This window comes from Macaca thibetana, chromosome 12 (assembly GCF_024542745.1).
Source record: "Macaca thibetana thibetana isolate TM-01 chromosome 12, ASM2454274v1, whole genome shotgun sequence".
NCBI classification, from domain to species: domain Eukaryota; kingdom Metazoa; phylum Chordata; class Mammalia; order Primates; family Cercopithecidae; genus Macaca; species Macaca thibetana.
The window spans coordinates 24,459,140-24,484,735 of NC_065589.1; the positions used below are offsets into that span (position 1 = coordinate 24,459,140).

A 25,596-nucleotide genomic window follows, 5' to 3' on the forward strand; every position below is an offset into this window, starting at 1 on the left:
AGAGATTCACACTGAGACACATTATAGTCAACTGTTGAAAACCAAAAATAAGAGAAATTCCTTAAAGTGAAAAAGAGAAGTGACTCACCATTTACATGGATCCTGCATAAGAACAACAGCTAATTTTTCATCAGAAACCATGAAGGCAGTGTAATGATGATATCTTGAAAGTGCTGAAAGAAAAAAACCTGTCAACCAGGAATATTATAGCCCGTTCAATGTTCTTTCAAAACGTGAAGGAGCCAGGCATAGTGGCTCACGCCTGTAATTCCAGCACTTTGGGAGGCTGAGGTGGGTGGATCAACTGAGGTCAGGAGTTTGAGACCAGCCTGGCCAACATGGTGAAATCCCGTCTCTACTAAAAATACAAAAATTAGCCAGCTGTGGTGGCATGTGCCTGTAATCCCAGCTACTCGGGAGACTGAGGCAGGAGAATCGCTTGAACCTGGGAGGTAGAGGTTGCAGTGAGCTGAGATTGGGCCACTGAACTCCAGCCTGGGTGAGAGAGGAAAACTCCATCTCAAAAAAAAAAAAAAAAAAAAAAAAGACAACCAAATACCACATGTTCTTACTTGTAAGTGGGAGCTAAACATTGAGTATATATGGACACAAAGTAGGGAACAAGAGACACTGGGGCCTACTTGAGGGTGAAGGGTGGGAGGAGGGTGAGGATCAAAAAAACTACCTATTGAGTATTATGCTTATTACATGGATAATGAAACAATTTCTACACCAAACCCCCATGACATGCAGTTTACAACAATTTATGTAACAAGCTTGCACATGTACCCCTGAACCTAAATTAAAAGTAAAAAAAAAAAAAAAGAAAACAAATAGCATGATGGTAGAGGTAAGTTCTTTATTATCAATAATCATTAAAAATGTAACTAGATTAAACTCTTAATTAAAAGACAGAGATTGGCAAAATGAATTTTTTTTTTTTTTGAGACAGTCTTGCTCTGTCACCCAGGCTGAGGTGCAGTGGTGCGATCTTGGCTCACTGCAACCTCCACCTCCTGGGATCAAGCAATTCTCCTGTCTCAGCCTCCTGTGTAGCTGGGACTACAGGCGTGTGCCACCACACCTGGCTAATATATATATATTTTTTGTATTTTTAGTAGAGGTGGGGTTTTACCATGTTGGCCAGGCTGGTCTCAAACTCCTGACCTCAAGTGGATCCACCTGCCTCAGCCTCCTAAAGTGCTGGGATTATAGGCGTGAGCCACTGTGCCTGGCCAGCAAAATGAATTTTTAAAAAATGATCCAACTATATGCTTTTACTAGAGACTAACTTAAGATCCAAAGATGCAAATAGGTTGAAAATAAAAGAATGGAAAAATATATTCTGGGGCTGGGCACAGTGGCTTATACCTGTAATCTCAGTACTTTGTCTTTTGTTTTTTTTTTTGAGACAGAGTCTTGCTCTGTTGCCCAGGCTGGAGTGAAGTGGTATGATCTCAGCTCACTGCAACCTCTGCCTCTGGGGTTCAAGTGATTCTCTTGCCTCAGCCTCCCAAGTAGCTGGGACTGCAGGTGGGTGCCACCACACCCCAGCTAATTTTTTTTTGTATTTTAAGTAGAGATGGGGTTTCACCATGTTGGCCAGGCTGGTCTCGAACTCCTAACCTCAAGTGATACACCCACTTCAGCCTCCCAAAATGCTGTTATTACAGGCGTGAGCCACCATGCCTGGCCAATCCCAGCACTTTGGAAGGCCAAGTCAGGAAGATCACCTGAGCCAGGAGTTTGAGACCAGCCTAGGTAACATGGCAATACGCTGTCTCTACTAAAAATTAAAAAAAAAAAAAAAAAGTCCAGGAATGGTGGTGCACACCTGTGGTTCCAGCTACTGGAGAGGTTGAGGTGGAAGGATTGCTTTAGCCCAGGAATACTACGCAGCCATGGCTGCAGTGAGCTACAGTAAACTGTGTTTGTGCCACTACATTCCAGTCTGGGTGCCAGGGTAAGACTGTGTCTTTGAAAAAAAAAAAAAAAGATATTCTATGCAAATTATAACCAAAATAGAGCTGGAATGGCTATGTTAGTATCAGAAAGAATATATTTTAAGTCAAGAATTGTTAGACAAAAAATATTTATATTGATAATAGGATCAATTCATCAGGAAAATATAATAATTATAAACATAAACACATCAAACAAGAGTCCAAAATATATAAAGCAAATATGGACAGAATTAAAGGGAAAAATAGTTCTACAATAATAGTTGGAGACTTCAATATCCTACTTTCAATAATAGATTGAACACCTAGACAGAAGATTGGCAAGGAAATAGAGGACTTGAAGAACACTGTAAACTAACTAGACTGCAGACATACAGATCACCTAACAACAGCAGAATATACTTCTCAAGTGTACGTGGAGCAATCTCCAGGAAAGAACATATGCTAGGCCAGAAAATGATTCTCAATACATTAAAAAAATCAAAATCATACAAAGTATCCTTTTCAACCACAATGGAATGAAGATAGAAATAAATAGCAGAAGAAAAACTGGAAAATTCACAAAGATAGGGAAATTGAACAACACATTTTTAGCCAATTTAAAGAAGAATTAACACCAACTCTACTCAAACTTTTCCAAAAAATGGAAGAGGAACGAACAGCTTCTAACACATTCTATGAGGCCAGTATTGCTCTCATATCCAGACAAAGATGCCATGAGAGAAGCAAAATTCAGGCCAATATCTCTTATGAATATAGACAGAAGGAATCCTCAACCAAATACTAGCAAACCAGATCCAATAGCACTTTAAAGAATTGGCTGGGTGTGGTGGCTTGCACCTGTAATCCCAGCACTTTGGGAGGTCGAGGCAGGAGGATCACTAGAGGTCAGGAATTTGAGACCAGCCTGGCCAACATGGTGAAACTCCATCTCTACAAAAATACAAAAATTAGCTGGTGTGATGGCGTGTGCCTGTATTTCCAGCTACAGAGACTGACACATGAGAATCACTTGAACCCAGGAGGCAGAGATTGCAGTGAGCTGAGATTGCACCATTGTGCTACAGCCTGGGCAACCAGAATGACACCCTGTCTCAAAAAAAAAAAAAAAAAATATATATATATATATATATATATATATATATATATATATATATAAAAGAATCATGTACCATGTCTAAGTGGAATTTATCCCAGAAACCAAGAGTGGTTCAACACAAGGAAATCAATCAACGTGATATACCACAATAGCAAAATGACAGGAAAAACATGATCATCTCAATAGATGCAGAAAAAGCATTTGATAAAATTCAGTACCTTTTCATGATAAAAACTCAGAACACTAGAAATAGTGGGTGCTGTGATTTGAATGTGTGTATTCCTCCAGAATTCATGTGTTGAAACTCAACCCCAGTGCAATAGAATTAAGATATGGGGCCTGAAGGAGGTTATTAGTGCCCTCATAAAAGGGCTTGAGAGAACTAACTGGCTCCCCTTTCCCCTTCAATCTTTTCTGCTGTGTGAGGACACCATGTTGATCTCCTTTTGCCCTTCTACCTTTTCCTGCTTACTGTGAGGATGCCTCAAGAAAATGCTATCTATGGAACAGGCCCTCACCAAACACCAAATCTTCTGGCATTTTGGTCTTGGACTTCCCAGCCTGCAGAACTGTGAGAAGTACATTTCTTTCTTCTTTTTGGTGGCAAGGAGACAGGGTCTCGCTCTGTTGCCCAGGGTGGAGTGCAGTGGCAAGATTCTGGTTCACTGCAGCCTCAAACTCCTTGGTTCGATCAGTCCTGCCACTTTAGCTTCCCAAGTAGCTGGGACTATAGGTGCCTGCCATCATGCCTAGCTAATTTTTAAATGTTTAACAGAGATAAGTCCTCACTATGTTACCTGAGCTGGTCTTGAACTCCTGGCCTCAAATAGTCTTCCCACTTCGGCCTCCCAAACTGTTGGTATTACAGGGATGAGCCATTGTGCCTGGCAGAAATACATTTCTATTATTTGTAAATTAATCACTCTAAGGTATTCTGTGATAGCAGCAGAATGGGTTAAGATAAAAGGGAACTTCCTTTACATGATAAAGGACATTTTTAAAAAAAACCCCACAACACATTATTCTCAATGGTAAAAGACTAAAAGTTTAAAGTTTCTAGAATCAGGAACAAGACAAAGATGTCTGTTGTCATCTGTGCTATTCAACATTATACTGGAAATCCTAGACACAGCAATTAGGCAAGAAAAATAAATAAAAGGCCTCCAAATAGCAAAATAAGAAGTAAAACCACCACGATTTTTAGAAGACATGGCTCTCTTTATAGAAAATCCCATAGAACCTCAGAAACCTACTACAGCTGGTAAAGGAATTCAGCAAAGTTGCTGCAAGGCCAACACACAAACATCAGTTCTATTTCTTTATGCTAGCAGCGAACAATCTGAAAAGGAAATTAAGAAAACAATTCAATTTACAGTAGCATCTGAGAGAATAAATTACCTTGGAATAAATATAACTGAGGAGGTGAAAGACTTGTACACCAAAAACTAAAAACATTGATGGAAGAAACTAAGGAAGACCTAAATGAATGGAAAGACATCCCATGTTCATGTGTTGGGAGTGTTAATATTGTTAAGATGGCAATATTCCCCAAAGCAGTCTACAGATTCAGTGTAATCCCTATCAAAATTCCAATGGTCCTTTTTTTGGAGAAATTGAAACTTATCCTCAAGTTCCTATAAAACTGCAGGGACCGGCTAGGTGCAGTGGCTCTTGCCTGTAATCCCAGCACTTTGGTAGACTGAGGTGGGCGGATCACGAGGTCAGGAGATCAAGACCATCCTGGCCATCATGGTGAAACCCCGTCTCTACTAAAAATACAAAAATTAGTCAGGCATGGCGGTGCGCACCTGTAGTCCCAGCTACTTGGGAGGCTGAGGCAGGAGAATTGCTTGAACCCGGGAAGCAGAGGCTGCAGTGAGCTGAGATCACGCCACTGCACTCCAGCTTCGGCAACAGAGCAAGACTCCGTCTCAAAAAGAAAAAAAAAACAAAACAAAACCCAAAAAACTGCAGGGACCTGTGAATAGCCAAAACAATATTAAAAAAGAAAAAGAAAATGGAAAGACTCACACTTCCTTATTTCCAAATTTCCCAGGAAGGTGTTTTTTTTTTTTTTTTTTTTTTGAGACGGAGTCTGGCTCTACCGTCCAGGCTGCCCAGGAAGGTGTTTTTGAGACTGGGCCTAACTCTGTCATCTAGGCTGGAGTGCAGTGGCACAGTTTTGGCTCACTGTAGCCCCTGGGCCCTGAACTCAAGTGATTTTCCCATCTCAGCCTCCCAGGTAGCTGGGACTATAGGTGCCCACTGCCACATTTGGCTAATTAAAAAAAAAAAATTTTTTTTTTTTTTCTGGAGACTTGAGGTCTCACTATATTGCCCAGGCTGAAGTGTGGTACTTGTATAAAGACAGACACATATAGACCAATAAAATAGAATTGAGAGTTTAGCAATAAAACCAAATGTCTATGGTCAATTGATTTTTGACCAGGGTACCATTTAATGGGAGGAAAGAAGAGTCTCTTTAACAGATTCTGGTGGGACAACGGGATAACCACATGCAAAAGAAAACATGAATTCATACCCTTGCCTCATTCCACATGCAAAAACTAATTCAAACTGGATCAACAACATAAATGTAAATGATAAAACTATTAGAAGAAAACATGAGGTAAAACTTCATGACCTCAGATTTGGCATTCAAATCTTGAGCAACAGAGAAAGAAAAAAAGATAACTTGCTCTTTCTTTCTTTCTTTCTTTTTTGTTTTTCTTGAGACAGAGTCTCACTCTGTTGCCCAGGCTGGAGTGCAGTGGTGCTATCTCGGCTCACCGACACCTCTGCCTCCCGAGTTCAAGTGATTCTCCTGCTTCAGTCTCCCGAGTAGCTGGGACTACAGGTGTGTGCCACCATGCCATGCTAATTTTTGTATTTTTAGTAGAGACAGGGTTTTGCCATGTTGGCCAGGCTGGTCACAAACTCCTGACCTCAGATGATCCACCTGCCTCAGCCTCCCAAAGTGCTGGGATTACAGGCATGAGCCACCGTGCCCAGTCAAATTGTTCTTTCTTAAAATTAAAAACTTGTGATACACTTGTACCAACTGTTCCTCCAAATGTGATACGAGTCAGCCAAGAACTGCCATTAAGTACATTAAGCTGAAAGTCTGAACCTATGTAATATAATAGGTTGCGCTATTTACAGAAAATGAGTGATTAAAAAATTTTTTTTTAATTAAAAGAGATGGGTTCTCACTATGTTGCCCAGGCTGGTCTTGAACTCCTGGGCTTAAGTGATCCTCCCACCTCAGCCTCCCAAAGTGCTGGAATTACAGGTGTGATCCACTGTGCCCAGCCTGTTGTTTAAATTTTAAGTGGTTTAATGGGCCTCCCAAGGAGTTACCTGCTTTGGAAAATCACATATATTGAACCTCTCGTTTTGGCATAAAAAGAGATGCAGCTGGGTGTGGTGGCTCATGCCTGTAATCCCAGCACTTTGGGAGGCTGAGGTGGGTGGATCACGAGGTCAGGAGATAGAGACCATCCTGGCTAACACGGTGAAACCCCGTCTCTACTAAAAATACAAAAAATTAGCTGGGTGTGGTGGCACACGCCTGTAGTCCCAGTTACTCATGAGGCTGAGGCAGGAGAATCGCTTGAACCTGGGAGGTGGAGGTGCAGTGAGCCTAGATCAGGCCATTGCACTCCAGCCTCCTGAGTGACAGAGCGAGATTCTGTCTCAAAAAAAAAAAAAAAAAAAAAAGATACATCACTTTTATCAGTAGACAATTTCTCCTCATCTCTACTGAAAAAATGTTGAGTTGAAGAAATGTGAAATTATTAACTTGCCTGGGGTGCTCTCGTGGCTTGGTCTGGTTAAGATAGGAGGAGCAAATGTGACAGTGGAAATTAAGGCGATATTTTAAAAAATTTATTTATTTATTTATTTATTTATTTATTTATTTATTTATTTACTTTTGAGACAGGGTCTTGCCCTGTTACTCAGGCTGGAGTGCACTGGCGCAATCATAGCTCACTGCAGGCTTGATCTCTCAGGCTCAAGCAATCCTCCAGCCTCAGCCTGCCTAGTAGCTGGGACCACAGGTCCACACTACCATGCCTGACTAATTTTTTTGATTTTTTAATACAGACAGGGTCTTGCCATGTTGCCCAGGCTGATCTCAAACTCCTGGGCTCAAGCAGTCCTCCCGCCTCAGCCTCCCAAAGTGCTGGGATTATAGGTGAGCCACTGTGCCAGGCCAAAAGATACTCTATTTGGATAGGAAGTGATGGCAGTTTACTCTGGGTGGAGTAGTGGAAATGGAGAAAAGCGGAGTTTTTGAGAATTATTTCAGTGAAAAAATCAAAAAGTTCTGGTGATGGACAGGTGCTCCACTAGTTTTCTATGCTGAGTAACAAATTACCACAAACTTAGCAGCCCCAAACAACACCCATTTATTATCTTACAGTTTCCATGGGTCAAGAGTCTAGGCACAACTTCACTGGGTCCTCTGCTCAGGAACTCACCAGACTTCAGACCAAGTATTGACATGGGCTGTAATTTCATCAGAGGCTCAACCAGGGAAAGGCCAATTTGCAAGCTTCCTCAGGTTGTTGGCAAATTCATCTCCTTGCAGTTGTAGCACTGAGGTCCCCATTTTCTTTCTGGCTCTCAGAGGCCAACCACAGTTCCTTGATAAACATGATAGCTTCTTTTTTTTTTTTTTTTCCTAATAAAAGAATTGTACTTACTTAGAAGCATTCAGAATGTCAACAAAACAGCTGCAACTTTTTATTTTTTGCAATTACAAAGTGGTATTCAGTTAACAGAACAATTATTTTGTATAAACTGCATCAGAGACAACTGAAGATGAAAAAACTACCATCCCTGTATATAACTAATTTGTGCTGTGGACCAACAAGAACCTGCTTTAAATTTCCATGCCAATTTACAACCCCCGTACTGTACCAGGCAAGGTTAGTGGCTACTGAAAATACCACCAGGAGAGGGCTATCTAAAGACACATTTGGCAGTGTGTTAGCTATACAAAAAAAAAAGACACTGTGCATTTTAAAAACAAATCTTACACAGCCTTACATTTCAATATTTTTCTTTAAAAGGAGTGAGCTTTTTGCAGGGGGGTTAAATGCTTTATAGACAAGAAAAAAAACTGTGCCAGAAGCAACTTATTCATCATCATCTTCTTCATCTTCATCTTTCTCCTCTTCCTTATCCTCTTCATCTTCCTCCTCTTCCTTCTATTTTCTTGCCTTTTTAGCCTTGACACTTCCCTTTTTTTTGCTGCATCAGGCTTTCCTTTAGCTTGATATGCACAATATCCTATTCATATTTTTCCTTCAGCTTCGCAGCGTTCTTTTCATAAGGGTGCTTGTCATCTGCAGCAGTGTCATTCCACATCTCTCCCGGTTTCTTTCCAACATCACCAATGGACAGGCCAGGATGTTCTCCTTTGATTTTTGGGCGATATTCAGAACAGAACAGGAAAAAGGCTGAAGGAGGCCTCTTGGGTGCATTGGGATCCTTGAACTTCTTTTTTTTTTTTTTTTTTTTTTTTTTTTGAGAGACGGAGTCTCATGCTGTTGCCCAGGCTGGAGTGCAGTGGCACTATCTCTGCTCACTGCAACCTCTGCCACTTGGGTTCTAGTGGTTCTCCTGCCTCAGCCTACTGGGTGGCTGGGATTACAGGTGCCTGCCACTGCGCCTGGCTAATTTTTGTAGTTTTAGTAGAAAGGCGGTTTCACCATCTTGGCCAGGTAGTCTTGGATTCCTGACCTCGTGATCCACGGGCCTCGGCGTACCAAAGTGCTGGAATTACAGGCGTGAGCCACCGAGCCCGGCCTGAACTTTTTTGTCTCCCGTTTAGGAGGGATATAAGTTTTCATTTCTCTTTCATAATGGGCCTTGTCCGCCTTTGGCATATCTTCAAATTTGCCTTTCTCTTTAGCAGTCATGGTCTTCCACCTCTCTAGGCACTTCTGAGAAAACTCTGAGAAGTTGACTGAAGCAGCTGGGTGCTGCTGCTTATGCTCCTTCCAACAAGTTTGCACAAAAAATGCATGTGCTGACATTTTGCCTCTCAGCTTCTTAGGATCTCCTTTGCCCATGTTTAGTTATTTTTCCTCAGTGAGGCACAGAGTCGCCCAGTGCCCTTCTGGCTCTCACTTGCCCTGGCGCGGTCTCTATGGAGCTCAATGTACTGCAATGGCTGTGAGAGCGGGAGCCAGACGCAGCCTCCTCATTCCCTCTGCTCTGTAACATTACTCTTCGATAGCTTACTTCGTTAAAGCCAGCAAGGGAGTCTCTCTCGAGCCAGCTAAGATGGAGTATTATATAACATAACGTAATCACAGGAATGCCATCCAGTCACTATTGCCATATAACATATCCTAAACAAGATTCTAACATCTATCACCTTGGCTATATATCCCAAGTAGCTGGGATTACAGGTGTATGCCATGACAGCTGGCTAATTTTTGTATTTTTAGTAGAGATGGGGGTTCACTATGTTGGTCAGGCTGGTCTAGAACTCCTGACCTCAAGTGATCCACCAACCTCGGCCTCCCAAAGTGCTGGGATTATAGGCATGAGCCACCACTCCCAGCCCACCTTGGCTATCTTCTATTGATTAGAAGCAGGTCACAGGTTCTGCCTCAAGGGGAGAGGATTCTACAAAGGCATGCCTCATTGTGGGTAGGGGGATGCTATTTAGAGTGTGTCTCCCCCAAGTAGAATAAGGGAAAGTGAAGTATCACCTATAACATTCAAGTTGCTGGCATGAGCAGGTGGGTGGAAGTTGTGCCATTTGTTGAGACACAGAGCATGTTGGTTGAGGAAAGCTCTTGAGTTCAGTTGCTGTCATTTGAGTTAAGCTGCTCAGGGGCATGAACCATGCCTGTTTTGTTTATCATTCTATATCCAGTGCCTGGTGTAGTTCCTGACACATAGTAGATACATTATAGAATGAATGAATGAGATCTGTAAGATACCCAAGCAGAGATATAGATGAAGCCGACATCTCCTGGATGCCAGTTGTGAGGTGTTGACTGATCGTGCATTTTCAGAATGCATGTGTTTGTGCACCATTGGTGCGTAATGGTGATGAACATGCTGGCTTGGATGAGATGGCCTAGGAAAGAGGGTTCAGGGAAGAGAGCAAAGGTCTTGGGACTGAGCACTGGGAACCCCAGGACTGAGAAGTGAGGCTGGAGAAGAAACATTGGCAAAGAATGCAAAGAGAGGACAGACACAAAACTGGTGCCAAATGCTGCTGGGAAGTGGAGACAAGATTGAGAGGTGTGCCTGGGGGGAACTGGTTTTGGTAGAGTTCCCCACTAAGTGGGGCTCAGCTGCCAACTTAGTGGGTGGAGAAGTGGAGGAGGTAAGGACATGGAAGGCAAGTAGACAACTCTTTCTAGGAGCCTGGCTGAAGGGGAGGAGGGACTGAGTGATAGCTGGAGAGAAATGAGCCATCCACAATTGAGATCATCCAGGTCCTGACTCCAATAGACTGCATCCTGAGGCAGTGGCTGCGGTGTTCTGGACTGGGTCCACCCTCTGGGTCAGAGAGAGAGAGAGCGAGCACCTTCTCTGCCTAGCTCAAATTCTTGCTTTTATATTATCTTCCTTTTATATTACTGTCTCTGTTATGTTCTATTTTTTTTTTTTTTTTTTTTTTTTTTTTTTTTGGGATGGAGTCTCACTTTGTTGCCCAGGGTGGAGTGCAGTGGCACAATCTTGGCTCACTGCAACCTCTACCTCCCAGGTTCAAGTGATCCTCCTTCTTCAACCTCCCGAGTAGCTGGGACTACAGGTGTGCGCCACAATGCCCAGCTAATTTTTGTATTTTTAGTAGAGACGGGGTTTCACTCTGTTGGCCAGGCTGGTCTTGAACTCCCGACCTTAGGTGATCCACCCCCCTGGGCCTCCCAAAGTGCTGGGATCACAAGCGTGAGCCACCACACTAGGTGTTATATTCTTATAATAGTTAGGCTAACATATTTCTTTAAGAAGGTTTAGCTGGGCGCAGTGGCTCACGCCTGTAATCCCAGCACTTTGGGAGGCTGAGACGGGCAGATCACGAGGTCAGGAGATGGAGACCATCCTGGCTAACACAGTGAAACCCTGTCTCTACTAAAAATACAAAAGATTAGCTGGGCATGGTGGTGGGCGCCTGTAGTCCCAGCTACTCAGGAGGCTGAGGCAGGAGAATGGCGTGAGCCCAGGAGGTGGAGCTTGTAGTGAGCCGAGATTGTGCCACTGCACTCCAGTCTGGGCGACAGAATGAGACTCTGTCTCAAAAAAAAAAAGAAGGTTTAAAAGCCACAAATTTGGAGAATATGCTTGGATACCTCTTTCCTCTCCCCTTCCTCCTCCCTTCTCTCCCCAATAATTCTGTCCAGAATGTCCTTCCTTGCCTCCCTTCCTTTTATTTAGAATGAAAGAGACTTGAGAAGTTTTCATTGCTGACTAGGTGAATGCAATAGAGAGGGAAAAGTTGGAAAGAAAGGAAGAAAGAATGATAATGAATAGTGTGAGGCTTCTGAGAAAATGATGAGGAGATGGACTCTAGGATGCAGGTGGTGGGACTGGGGGTGGAGTGGCCAAGGGACACCAACTTATTTATGGCAGGAGGAAGGCACGTATGTGTGTGTGTATGTGTGTGTGTGTGTGTCTGTGTGTCTGTGTGTCTGCGTGTCAGGTGGGGGCAGTGATAATATCGGTTTGGTTTCAGGAAGCAGAGAGAGGCTTAGGTCCGATTGTCTTTTGTTTCTACCTCAGTCCTGGAGGCACTACCTTCTATGTAATAAACTGTTCATACTTGTTGAACAAAAGAAAGGGTAAATAAGTCCTTAAAGGACAGCATAAATAGCATGTCTCTTCCTTAGATTTTCAGAATGAAATCTTTATTCACTTTTGTTATCATACAAATAACACATAGTGTTTGTAAGAAGTTTCAATAATATAGAAAATTTCCAGCCAGGTGTGGTGGCTCACACCTGTTATCCCAGCACTTTGGGAGGCCAAGGCGGGTGGATCATCTGAGGTCAGGAGTTTGAGACCAGCCTGACCAACATTTTTAGTAGAAACTCTGTCTCTACTAAAAATACAAAATTAACTGGGCATGGTGGAATGTGCCTGTAATCCCAGCTACTCGGGAAGCTGAGGCAGGAGAACCTTTTGAACCCGGGAGGCGGAGGTTGCAGTGAGCCGAGATCCCACCATTGCACTCCAGCCTGGGCAACAAGAGTGAAACTTTGTCTCAAAAAAAAAAAAAAAAGAAAAAAAAAAAAAAAGAAAAAAATTTCCCTCAAATTCTAACCTACAGGGATAACAACTGTTAAGTGTCAGCCTTACCGGTAGTTATATATTAAACAAAAGAGGATCACTTGATATGTGGAATTGTGTCAGCTGTTTTTCTCATGTGAACATTTATGTGCTTTGTGTCAATATGTAAAGACGTTCTTTATCTTTTATAACATCTGCCTGGTCTCCATAATACCTCCAAGTCTCATAAATTTATTTAACCAAAACCCTATTGATGGACATTCAGGCTGTTTCTAACTTTTCAGTACAATGGCCCTTCTTGTTCACACAACTTTGCACCGTGCACCATTCTTTTCTTAAATTCCTAGAAGATGACAACATGCCTGCGCATTTCAGCTTTTGATACTATCTTCCAGGTTTGCCTGCTGAAGCCAGTTTAGGCTTCCATCAATAGAATGGAAGTGCACCTGTTTCTGCCCTGCCCTTGCCAACAACTGGCTACTAAAAATCTTTTGACTCCTTTCCATCTAAGTGAAAAATTTTATCTCATTTTATTTATTATTTATTTTTAATTTTATTTTTTTTGAGATGGAGTTTTGCTCTTGTTGCCCAGGCTGGAGTGCTATGGTGCGATCTAGGTTCACTGCAACCGCTACCTCCTTGGTTCAAGCAATTCTCCTGCCCCAGCCTTCCCAGTAGCTGGGATTACAGGCACCCGCCACCACACCCGGATAATTTTTTTGTATTTTTAGTAGAGATGGGGTTTCACCATGTTCACCAGGCTGGTCTCGAACTCCTGACCTCAGGTGATCCACTCATCTTGGCCTCCCAAAGTGTTGGGATTACAGGCGTGAGCTACTGTGCCTGGCTAATATCTCATTTTAATTTGCTTTTCTGTAATTATTAGTGAAGTTGAACATCTCGAGTGTGAATTTTGGACATTTTTGTGTCTTCTTTTAAAATAGAGTGCTTCTTTATGCCTTTTACTCATTTTCCTACTGGGTTTGTAATTTTCATATTATTTCCAAACAATTCACAGTTTAATAATATTACTCTTTCTTCATCATGTTGTGAATGCTTTTTTTCCATTTTATTGTCTTTTGCTTTGCGATATAGAGATTTTAGTTTCATATTTGTCAGTCTTTTTCTTTTCTTATGGCTTTGTCTTTGACATGTTGCTGAGAGAGCTGATTGCCACATTAAAATTATAAAACATTCTTTCATGTTTTCTCTATTACTTTGTAGTTCAGCTTTTTTCATTAAGTTTTGTTCTTTTCCGCTTTTTAAAATTAGATGGGCAATATGTGGCAATATATGATTATATTCTAATGACATCCTTGAATGTAATCACTTTATCTCCTCATAATGCCCTCATACACACTTCAAAAGCAGAGAGGAGAAAAAGAGGGATGATGAGAAATAGTTTTTTTTGGTGAACTTAAATAGAACAGCTGATCTTATGCAACTAATAAGTAAATAATTCTGCATTTCCATGAAAAAAAGAATGACTGCTACCCAATTAAGGTTTATCCTTTCAGACTCTATTAATGCATTTCATCATACGTTCATATGGATATCTATGCACACATTTAACATAAATGGTATCATTCCATGTATGTTATTTATAATTTGGATTTTTTTGAGAAAGAGTCTAGTTGCCCAGGCTGGAGTGCAATGGTGTGATTTTTGCTCACTGCAACCTCCACCTCTCGGGTTTAAGCGATTCTCCTGTCTCAGCCTCTCTAGTAGCTGCGATTACACACGTAGGCCACCAAACCTGGCTAATTTTTGTATTTTTAGTAGAGATAGGGTTTCACCATATTGGCCCGACTGGTCTTAAACTCCTGACCTCAAGTGATCTGCCTGCCTCGGCCTCCCAAAGTCTTGGGATTATAGTTGAGCCACCACACCTGGCCTATAAACTGCTTTTTATTGAACATTATATAGTTCTTTGTCAGTACATACATATTTACTTCTTCCTTTTCTAACTGACTACTGCACAACAGTCTATTCTATGAATGTAGCACAGTTTATGGATAAATTCTTTTATATTTAAGGCTTTCGCCCATCTGATTTTTTTTTGCATATGTGTATATAAGTGGAGTGAGTTAGGGATATAACTATTTTTTCCTAATAATTTCTCAACTATCCTATCACCACTGTTGCATAACCCATCTTTTCTCCACTGATTTGAAATGTTACTGTCATAATTGAATGGACACTAAGCGGAGAATGCTGGGAGGTGGGCAGAGCAAAGTGTTCAGGAACATCTGAAGGAGCTTCCTGCTTCTGCTGGACCAGCGGTACCAGCTGGCCTGGGTATTTCTGTTTCTTCCCCAGCCACATAGCTTTCTCTGCACTGACACAAAAAAAGGACTGCTCAGTATTCCCTAATTTATCCCCAGAAATAAATGCAAACATCTTAGTTTTGAAATGAGACCATTTAATACTACTACCACGAATCTTGTGTAAGTCTTACTATTCAGCAGACCTACTGATCATCTCTGTCTCTGAAGAGTTCCTGAGGTGTGTGTGGGCCTAGGTGCCATATGACTTGCTCGGGGAAGACCCTGCTCCAGAGCCTTCCCTCCTGGAAGTTGAGGGTGGGGGCATGAGAGACATAGCCGGAGCTGGGTTTGCTTTTGCAAAGTGCTCCATTGGTAAAAATGGGATGGTTTTGGGTGATTAATGGTGAATCTATTTTAATTTAAATCATTACGTATTTGTTGTAAGTCACGTTAATAAAAGTGACTCAATTTAAAGAAGAACATGGTACTTAAGCAGGCATGGCAAAAATGCTGAAAGTGGTTTGAGGATGATGGAAGTTGGGAAGACCCCAAATTAGATGGTCGTATTATTAATCAAGAGTGCCCTCAGCTGCTAGTGACAAAAACCTAACTCCAGTGGCTTAAAAACATAGGGGTGAGGTGTTTTTTTGGTGTTGTAATTTTACACATAAAATTTGCTAATATTGGTTGGGTGCTCAGCGATGTCCAGGACTGATTGCTCTCTTCCCAGTTCTTTTGTCCTTTTCCTGATGGTCCCATGATGGTTGCTGCAGCTCTAGCAGTCACAAGCAAAAGGAAGGAAAAGGGAGAGAGGGTGCCAAGCAGTGTCTTTCTTTCTCTTTGGTAGGAAAAGCGAGGTTTTTTAGAGTTCCCAGCAGTCTTCTCCTTGAGCCTCATTGACCAGAATCATATCTGTGGCCGCCACTAGGTGTAAAGAAGGCTGGTAGAGTGGGCAATAGGTTGCACAACTGGCTTAGACCATCCTCATCCAATGGAGGTTCTGCTAGTGAGAGAGGAAGGGCGATGGATAGTGGATAGACAACTGCCATGTGGGAGTGCGCGGACCCACAGAGGGAAGTAGAGATGCGGACCATATGGCCCCAGAGAGAATGCTGCAGTGGGAGCAGCGTCAGGCTTCCAGCTCCAGTTCCTGAGTGACAAGCTGTCCTGCATTGCCTGTTCTTGCAAGTTGGCGAGATTGCCTGTTCTAACATTTCCATCAACTCTCTTTTGACTTGAGCTCCTGGGAGTGGGTTTCTGTTCTTTACAGCCTGGAGCAGAGTTTTGGAGTTTTATTTAAGAGTTTTAAAATAAAACACATTTTATTTTATTTGATTTTGAGACAGAGTTTCCCTTTTGTTACCCAGGCTGGAGTGCAGTGGCGCGACCTCGGCTCACCGCAACCTCCGCCTCCTGGGTTCAAGCAATTCTCCTGCCTCAGCCTCCAGAGTAGCTGGGATTACAAGTGTGCACCATCACGCCGGCTAATTTTGTATTTTTAGTAGAGACAGGGTTTCTCCACGTTGGTCAGGCTGGTCTCAAACTCCCGACCTCAGGTGATCCGCCTGCCTGGGCCTCCAAAAGTGCTGGGGTTACAGGCATGAGCCACCGTGCCTAGCTCTTAGACACATTTTAAAGTTTATTTTCTCATTTGTTCTTTATAGTAGTTATTATTAGCCTTATTTTACAAAGAGGAGAAGGAGGTTCCAAGAGGTTGGGTTAAGTTGGCAAACTCCATGTGACTCTAACCCAGGTCTTCTGACAACTAACACATTTTTCATGCTGTCTTTCTATTTTTAAGATTACCACCTTTAAAGGGGAAGTGTTTGTTCCTTAAATAGCACCGAGAGTACAAAGGAAATAAATATATGGGAGACTGAGTTTCTTCTGGGGCCTGTCAGTGCTACCCATCAACTCTGTTCCTGGATTAAGTCGAAAGGCAGGAGGCAGCTTGGCTGTGTCATGCACTGGGCTTTAGAGACCTAGGGAATGTTTAGTTTTCTGTTTGTCTATTTCCAAACATTATGTGTGTAATTTATTGTCCCGATTATAACTCAACATGGTTGGAAGATGTGAGTCATTCAAGTCACAGATTTGTGTGAGAAGCACCAGAGAAAACAAGTGCATTTGGGAGCTGCGACCCTTATCCTTTCTCACGCCTTAGTTTCTCCTTGGGTGACCTCAGCCACCCATAGTTTTTATCACTCCCAAGACAACACTTTGAGAGCAAACGTTTTAATCAATTTCTGGTCAAAAATAAATCATGATTTCTTTTCCCTAAACTTGCTGTTTCTCCTGTGTTCCCTGTCTCGGTAAATGGTATAACCATCTACACAGTCATGCCAGGCTGCCCTCACCCTGGCACACAACCCCTTGACCACATTATGCAGATTCCTTCCCCTAAATTACACAGTAACATGCCCCTCCCCCTTTCCCTTTATTCTCCTACAGAGGATGGTGGCTGCAATCTCCTACACTCTGTTTTCTTGGTTGTTAGAAAACCTGTGATGCCTGTTAATCATATCGATTCCCAGGCCCTTCCCCTAGACTCAGCAGGTCTGGAGGGGGGCCTTGCAATCTGTATACTTAACAAATACCCCAGGCAATTCTTCTGAGCAGTGGGCAGCACTAGTGGCTGGCCTTGCTTCAGGTCTCTCTCTTGTCAGTATAGCCCCATTCTGCTGTAGAAGTATCTTCCTAAAATATGCTGGTGGTTCTTTATCTGTAGCACAAGATCCAAACTCTTGTAGCATGGCAAACAGGGCATGATTTGGTTCCGACCTCCCGTGCTGGCCTCATCTGCTTCCCTGGTTGCTCATAATACAAACTATCTGTTAACTCTGAGGATTCCTTCCATTGCTCTTTTATTGCTCAATGCCTTTGCATATGCTATTCTTGGTGCCTAGGCAGGCCTCCTTCCCCAGGTCTATCTGGAAAACCCCTATTCACCCTGCAAGACCCAACTCAAGTGTTGCCTCTTTCTGAAGACTTTTCTTGCCGCCACTGCAGCTTGAACGTACATGTATTATTGCAGTTACCCCTGTGGCTCCGCTATAGCAGAGACTGTGCTTAGCCCACAGGTACACCTAGTATTTGTAGTAGTAGGTGCTTGTTAAACAGGGTTGAATAAAGGTAGCTTCTCCTATGTGAGAGGAAATGTAGTGAAAGCAAATAGGGCAATTTTTAGGAAAACAGTATTCCCATCCTTCGTTTGTGAGTCTAAACTCTCAGGAGTTTCTTACTGTGAAAATCAGTCATCACTTTATCTGTGTGCATTTACAAAGTCAATATATTAAACTATGTAATAATAGTTAACATATATCTGGTGCTAACCAGTGTGCCAGGAACTTTGCATTCATCTTCTCAGTTCATCTTACAGATGAGGAAACCGAGGCTCAGAGGAGAATTAATTTTCCCAAGGTCATGGCTGGGTGTGGTGACTCATGCCTGTAATCCCAGAACTTTGGGAGGCTGAGGCAGGTGGATCAACTGAGGTCAGGAGTTTGAGACCAGCCTGGCCAACATGGTGAAACCCCGTATCTACTAAAAATACAAAAATTAGCCAGGCATGGTAGTATGCACCTGTAATCCCAGCTACTTGGGAGGCTGAGGTAGAAGAATTGCTTGAACCCGGGAGGCAGAGGTTGTAGTGAGCCGAGATCAGGCCACTGCACTCTAGCCTAGGCGACAGAATGAGACTCCATCTTTAAAAAAAAAAAAAAATTTCCAAGGTTACAGAACTGATAAGTAGTAGAATTGTTACAATGCTATTCTGCTTCTTCCAGAAATTTGGTTAACAATCATTAGGATATACAGTATGTGTCTAGGATGAAACATGCTAGGTAATGTAAATGAGTAAAGCACTCTGGCCATGAGGCAACAAGGGGTACAAAGTGTGGCAACCAGTTATGGGTTAAAGGATTTGGCCAAGACAATGCCAGCTGATAGCCCCAACATTTTATTGTGAACAATTTTAAACATAAAGAAAAGTTGGGCCTGGCCCGGTGGCTCATGCCTGTAATCCCAGCACTTTGGGAGGCCGAGGTGGGTGGATCACTTGAGGTCGGCAGTTCAAGACCAGCCTGACCAACATGGAGAAACCCTGTCTCTATTAAAAATACAAAAAATTAGCCAGGTGTGGTGGCTCATGCCTGTAATTCCAACTACTTGGGAGGCTGAGGCAGGAGAATTGCTTGAACCTGGGAGGCAGAGGTTGCGGTGAGCCGAGATCACGCCATTGCACTCCAGCCTGGGCAATGAGAGTGAGACTCCGTCTCAAAAAAAAAAAAAAAAAAAAAAAAAAAAAAAAAAAAAAAAGAAAAGAAAAGAAAAGTTGACAGAATTTCACTGACTGTCTACTTGTACATCTACTACCTAGATTCTGCCATTAACATTTTACCTGCTTTATCTCATATTTATCCATTATCCATCCCTATAGCCATTAATCCATTCTTTTGGATATGTTTCAAAGTAACTGTGGACACCAGTATACTTCTCCCTAAATACGTCAGTGTGTATTGATTAGAGATCAATATTTGTTTATAGTTTGTTGTTTTTTTTTTTTTTTGAGACGGAGTCTCTGTTGCCCACGCTGGAGTGCAGTGGTGCGATCTTGGCTCACTCCAACCTCTGCCTCCCAGATTCAAGTGATTCTCCTGCCTCAGCCTCCCAAGTAGCTGGGATTACAGGCGTGTGCCACCACGCCCTGCTAATTTTTGCATTTTTAGCAGAGATGGGGCTTCACCATGTTGGCCAGGCTGGTGTCAAACTCCTGACCTCAAGTGATCCTCCCACCTTGACCTCCCAAAGTGCCAGGATTACAGGCATGAGCCACTGCACCTGGCCTTTAGTGTTTTCTTTTGATGTAAAGTTTGTATACAATGAAGTGCACAAATCTTAAGTGTATATTCTCTAAGTTTCAACCAATAGGTGCTCCTGTGTAATTCCAATGCCCATCAATATAGAAAACATTATCATCATTCCTAAAAATCGTCTCATGTTCCCCTGTGGCTGGTTTGTCTCTGCCTCCATCCTCCCAGAGGTAACTTCTGCTCTGATTATTTTCAGATTAGTTTTGCCTGTTCTAGAACTTCATAGAAGCAGAAGGCTTCTTTTACTCAGTGTAATGTTTTTAAGATACATCATGTTGTGGAGTATATCAGTAATTCAATCCTTTTTATTGATGAGAATGATTCCATGGTATGACTATTCCACTGTATGTTTGTTTAGCCATCCTCCTATTGATGGACACCTGGACTGTTTCTAGTTTTTGGCAATTATCAATAAAGCTATTAATATTTTTGTGAACATATTATTTTCATTTCTCTTGGGCATATTCCTAGGAGTGGGATTGCTGGGTCAGAGAGTAGAAGTATGTTTAATTTTATAAGAAACTGCCAGACCTTTTACCAAAGTGGTTGCACCATTTTACGTTCCCAGCAATTATATGTGAGGATTCCAGTTGCACCACAACCTCACTAACAGTCGATATTATCATGCTTTTGTATTTTTAGTCATTCTGGTGATTGGGTAATGATGTTTCTTTTCTTTTTCTTTCTTTTTTTTCTTTCGAGATGGAATCTCACGTTCACTCAGGCTGGGTCTTAGCTCACTGCAACCTCTGCCTACCAGGCTCGAACAATCCTCCCACCTTAGCCTCTCCAGTAGTTGGGACTATAGGTGCATACCAGCACGCCCAGCTAATTTTTGCATTTTTTGTAGAGACAGGGTTTCACCAAGCTGCCCAGGCTGGTCTGAAACTCCTGGCCTCAAGCAATCCACCCGCCTTGGCCTCCTGAAGTGCTGGGATTACAGGCGTGAGCCAACATGCCTGGCCCGCATTGTTGATAAACCTTCCTTTCCCTCACTGGATTGCTTTGGAACTTTTGATGAAAATCAAGTGATGGTATAAGTTTGGCTCTATTTCTAGGATTTCTTTTACATTCCAGGTTTAGCTGAGTTTTGCCATGAGCTCAGTATTGTCAAATCTTCAATTTTTTTTTTTTTTTTTTTTGAGACAGAGTTTTGCTCTTGCCACCCAGGCTGGAGTGCAATGGTGTGATCTCGGCTCACTGCAATCTCCGCCTCCTGGGTTCAGGTTTTATATATATGTAAAACTGTCCCAGCCTCTGGAGTAGCTGGGATTACAGGTGCATGCCACCACATCCAGCAAATTTTCATATTTTTAGTGGAGATGGGGTTTCAGCATGTTGGCCAGGCTGGTCTCAAACTCCTGACCTCAGGCGATCCACCCACCTCTGCCTCCCAAAGTGTTGGGATTACAGGCATGAGCCATGGCGCCAGGCCCAGATCTTCACAGTTTTAAAGGAGAGTGTATAAATCCAGATGTTTTTAAATGTGAAAAAGCCTCAAGTTTTAAAAGTTGGAAACCAATTCTAATTTAAACAAAGAAACCAATCCCATGCAGTCAGAGAAACTCATCTGCAGGCTGAACTAGACATGTGGCATTGGAACAGGGAGAGGTAATTTCAGCAGGAATCTGGATATACGTGTATATATTATATATACATTATATATATTTTTTATAAACATATATTTTATATATATATATAAAAGTATAAATCAAGGGTCTTATTTTAATTGAAAGGTAATGGGAGTGTTCTCAGTGCAAGTAGGTGAGTTCCAGTGGTCAGTGAAAGTCAATAAGAATTCACTGCAAGGGTGAAATTAAAGCCCATGGGTCAAGGTTTCTTTGGTGCCTAGGAAAGTGGAGGAGCACATTTGTGAAGCTATTAGAATCACATTTAGAAACCATAGGGACAGGAAGGGCTAAGGGGAGGCAGAGTGGAGGCAGTTGACAAACCAGTGACAGGAAAGACACAGGGCCAAGAGAGCCCAAGGTGAGCTCATTTGAAGAATCTGGAGCAGAGGGAATAAAGAGAATCACAGGTCTCTAAACCCAGGGCCCAGAAAGATGCTCCCTGGAATTGGCTGAAAGCTTCCTTGGCTCTGTGGATGGAAACTGAGACAGAACAGCCAGAAGACATACAACTGCACATGCCAGAGCTTAGAGCAGATTCTCAGGTGCACCACAGGCCTTCTGCCACCATGATTGAATTACGACTGTTTAACATTTTTAAATTATTTTTTCAACATTGAAAATGTGTAATGGGAACTATGTCACATGTTTCAAAAATAAAAAAAAAATGAAAAGCTATTCACAAAGAGTCTTCTTCCCATCTGTCTCCCATCTGCCCAGTTTCATCTCCAACCCTTCCACCCTCCAGCCCCCTGGTCACCATTTGTGAGGTTTATTTTTACTGCAACCATGGATACCACTTTGGCAGCCGAGTCCATCAGACAGAATGTTGACTATGCAGGTTGGGCCATATCAGGTAGAGCTTGGTACGGCTGGCCATGTGTAAGAGAAAATAAGCAAACCTGTATCAAAGACAGATAAAAGTTTGTTAGAACTTGCTAGAGCCTTGACTCATGAATATGTAAGGGAGTGTTATCAGGGAAGGAAATCGTTCCAGTCAAACTGTGACATGGTGCTTGCTATGGATTCAAAATGTTTGTGTCCTCACCAAGTTCATATGTTGAAGTCCTAACCCCCATTGTGATGGTATTTGGAGGTGGGGCCTTTGGAGAGGTGATAGATTATGAGGGTAGGGCCCCTGTGTGGAATTAGTGTCCTCATAAAAACAGGAAGAGACCAGACCTCTCTCTCTTTCTCTCCGCCATATGAGGACACATTGAGCAGACAGCCATCTGCAAGCCAGGAGGGCGCCCTCACCATAACCCAATCACGCTGGCACCCTGATCTGGGGATTCTAGTCTCCAGGACTGTGAGAAACACACTTCTGTTGTTGAAATCACTGGTCTATGGTATTTTGTTATGGCAGCCCAAGCTGGAGGACCTAAAAACTGTGAAACAATCTTCAGTTCTCTGAAACTTGCTTTCTGTATACCTTTTAATCCCTTGGCCAGTAAGTCCAAATGTGCTGTATTTGAAAGTGTGGGTTCACTCAGAGAGGCTGAGAACCTTCTGGAGAAAGGGTCTGTGGGCTGGAAATGGGGGTTGACCATGGGGATAGGACTGTTAAGTGCTTAGAGCCTGTGACAAATTGAGGAACATGGGACCACATGGGTGATATTGTTTGATTGCTCGGTGCAAACTCAGCTCACACTCCAGCAATGCTACACTCTCATCTAGGAGGACTTTAAGGGGAGAATGAATGTATGTGAAAGGGTTTGCAAACCTTAAAGGGTAGTGTTAAGTTCTAGACGTGGGCTGCCTAATGCAATTTACAATTGCATTTCCATGGGGTAGAGGAATTTTCACGTAGGTTACTTCCTTGGGCACCTCCAGTTATTTGGTTTGATTTGGAGATAATGCTGCCCTCTCCTGGACTTGCAACTCCAGACCCTGACCTCCAAGAGTAGATTCTGCACCTGCCCCTGCCTCTCCCCACAAAGCAACCTTGCTTGATCTCAGGGGTTTTCAGAACAGTTAGTGGTCTCCTGCTTTGCTAAGTCATTTCTTACAGCCATGGTGGACTTAACTTTCCCTCCAGTGTTATTTCCCAGAGACTGGAGACAAGAGAAACATAGGGAAAGTCACTGGTGGGTCCTCAGTTTCTAGAAATAGAATCCTTCTTTTCTTCTTTTGTGTTACTTTCAACAACTGTTTATTGCATCCTCTACTTGCCAAGGAGATGTGTAATGTCTTCTAGGCACATGGGATACAGTGGTCAAAATAGATACGGATCCCTGCCCTCATGAAGCTTATATGCACCGGAGGAGAGAGACAATAAGCAATAGCCTGTATAACAAGCAGATGGTATAGTATGTTAGGAAGGGATGACAACAGTGAGGAAAGAAGAGTGTGTTAAATTGATCAGGGCAAGGGACGTCAGGAAGGCTGGGGGAAGTGCAGCTGCAGAAAGGGGGACAGCATGGGCCTCAGCAAGAAGGTGGGTTGGAGAAAACACTTAGAAGAGGCGAGGGAGTTACCTGCAGGAGCAGCTAAGGAAGACCTTTCTGAGGGACTGAACAGCCAGAGTCAATGCCCTAAGGCAAGAGCAGTGCAAGGCCAGTGTCTGGAGCTGAGCCACAAGGGGCAAAGTGGAAGGGGTTAGAGGGTGTTATGGGTTGAAGAGTGTCTTCTCCCTGCAAATTCGTATTTTAAAATTCTAACCTCCAGTACATCAGAAGATGGCCTTATCTGGAATTGAGGTCGTTGCAGATGTTATTAGTTAAGACAAAGTTATTAGAGGGGGGACCCTAATCCAGTGACTGCTGTCCATATAAAAAGGGACGCAGAAAAATGCACAGAGGAAGAATGCACCATGAAGTGGAAGGCAGAGATTGGGGTGATGCTTCTACTGGTCAAGGAACACCAAAGATTGCTAGCAACCACCGAAGCTGGGAAGAGGCACAGAACTCTCCCTTATAGCCCTTGGAAGGAACTAACCCTGCTGCATTTTGGTTTCGAACTTCTGATCTCCAAAACTATGAGGTAAGAAATTTCTGTTTGTTCAAGCTGCACAGTTTGTGGTTGTTATAGCAGCCCTAGCAAACAAATCCAGAGGGGTAATGAGGTGGGATGGGGGGAGAGGGTGAGGGCAGGGAGATAGAGTAAAGCCTTGAAGACCATTTAAGGACTTTAGCTTTTATCAGATTCACTTTTTCTCATGATGAAGTGTGATTTATTCCAAAAATTCAAGCATTATTCAACATTGGAAAACCATCAATATCCTTCCCATACTAGATACTTTAGTAACTCCTAAGCGTGATGCTTGGGTGTTCACGTGCATGTGTGAGATGTGCCTCCCTTAAACCTTGGCACAATATCAGCACGTTACCCATCTGACGTGAACAAAATATATATAATTCTCATACGAATGTACCTCAGAATAAAAAGTCATATAACTATCTTCATAAGCCTTTGACAAAATTCAAAACCTTTTTTTTTTTTTAAATAAATGAGAGGCTCCCCATGTAGTCCGGGCTGGTGTTGAACTTCTGGGCTCTAGGGATCCTCGCACCTCGGCCTCCCAAAGCACTAGGATTACAGGCATGAACCACCAAGCCTGGATCAAAACCTATTCTTGATTTGAAGAATAAACTCAATAAAATAAAATACAGATGGTTTCTAACTTATGATGGTATGACTTAAAAATTTCCACTCTATGTTGGATTTATCAGGACGTAATACCATGGCAAGTCAAGGAGTGTTTGTAAGTGCTTTCAAAGCAAGTATTAACTAAACTCCAGATTTTATTTGGATTTGGCCTGTTTTTCCATTTACCCTGTCTTTCTATTCCAGGATCCAATCCAAGACACTACATTTCATTTAGTTGTTAGCTCTCCCCAATCTCCTGTGGTCTGTGACAGTTTTGCTCAGTTTTTTCTTGTTTTTTTTTTTTATTATTTATTATTTATTTTTTTATTTTTTATTATGACTTTGACAGTCTTCAGAAATACTGGCCGGATGTCCTGTAGAATGTCCCTCAATCTGTGTGATGTTTTTCTCATGATGACACGGAGGTTGCGGGTTTTGGAGGGCATACCCCAGAGGTGAGGTGCCTTCTCATCACATTGTATCAGGTGTACCTCAGGTCCATACATCATCCATGGTGATGTGAGCCTTCCTCACTTGGGTAGGGTAGTGTTTGCCAGGTTTTTCTGCTATAAACGTAGTTAAAATGCACTTAAAATGTTTAAAGCAATAGAGTTTGTACTTTGGAGACATTGTGATAGGGACAGGAGACAGGGAAATTCTGGGCAGAAGAGGGCAGGTCCTTGGCTGAAAAGCCTGATACCACAGCCTAAAGTGAGAACACACATCCCTGTTTTCCTGCACAAATGTTGCCTTTTTCAAAATCACCCACGGCCTGCCCTGCCCCCTATCCTGTGCCCGTAAAAACTCCAGGCTCAGCTGGCAGAGAGAGGAGAAGCAGCTGGATGTTGGAGACTATAGCTGGATGTCAGAGAGGAGTGTCTTGATTTCAGAGGGACAGTTTGATGGTATAGCTTTGGG

The 25,596-nt window shown here is 42.7% G+C and overlaps 1 protein-coding gene, 1 non-coding gene and 1 pseudogene across 2 annotated transcripts in view; 1 reads left to right on the forward strand and 2 right to left on the reverse strand.

The window, feature by feature from the left end:
- Positions 1–25,596, reverse strand: part of ARPC2 (actin related protein 2/3 complex subunit 2) — an 870,481-nt gene that overhangs the window by 43,879 nt on the left and 801,006 nt on the right. The window lies entirely within an intron of this gene.
- On the reverse strand, positions 8,172–9,364 carry LOC126932455 (high mobility group protein B1-like; annotated as a pseudogene).
- Positions 24,325–24,428, forward strand: LOC126933300 (small nucleolar RNA U13). Its single transcript, XR_007718538.1, has one exon. It is a non-coding gene; the product is annotated as a small nucleolar RNA U13 (small nucleolar RNA).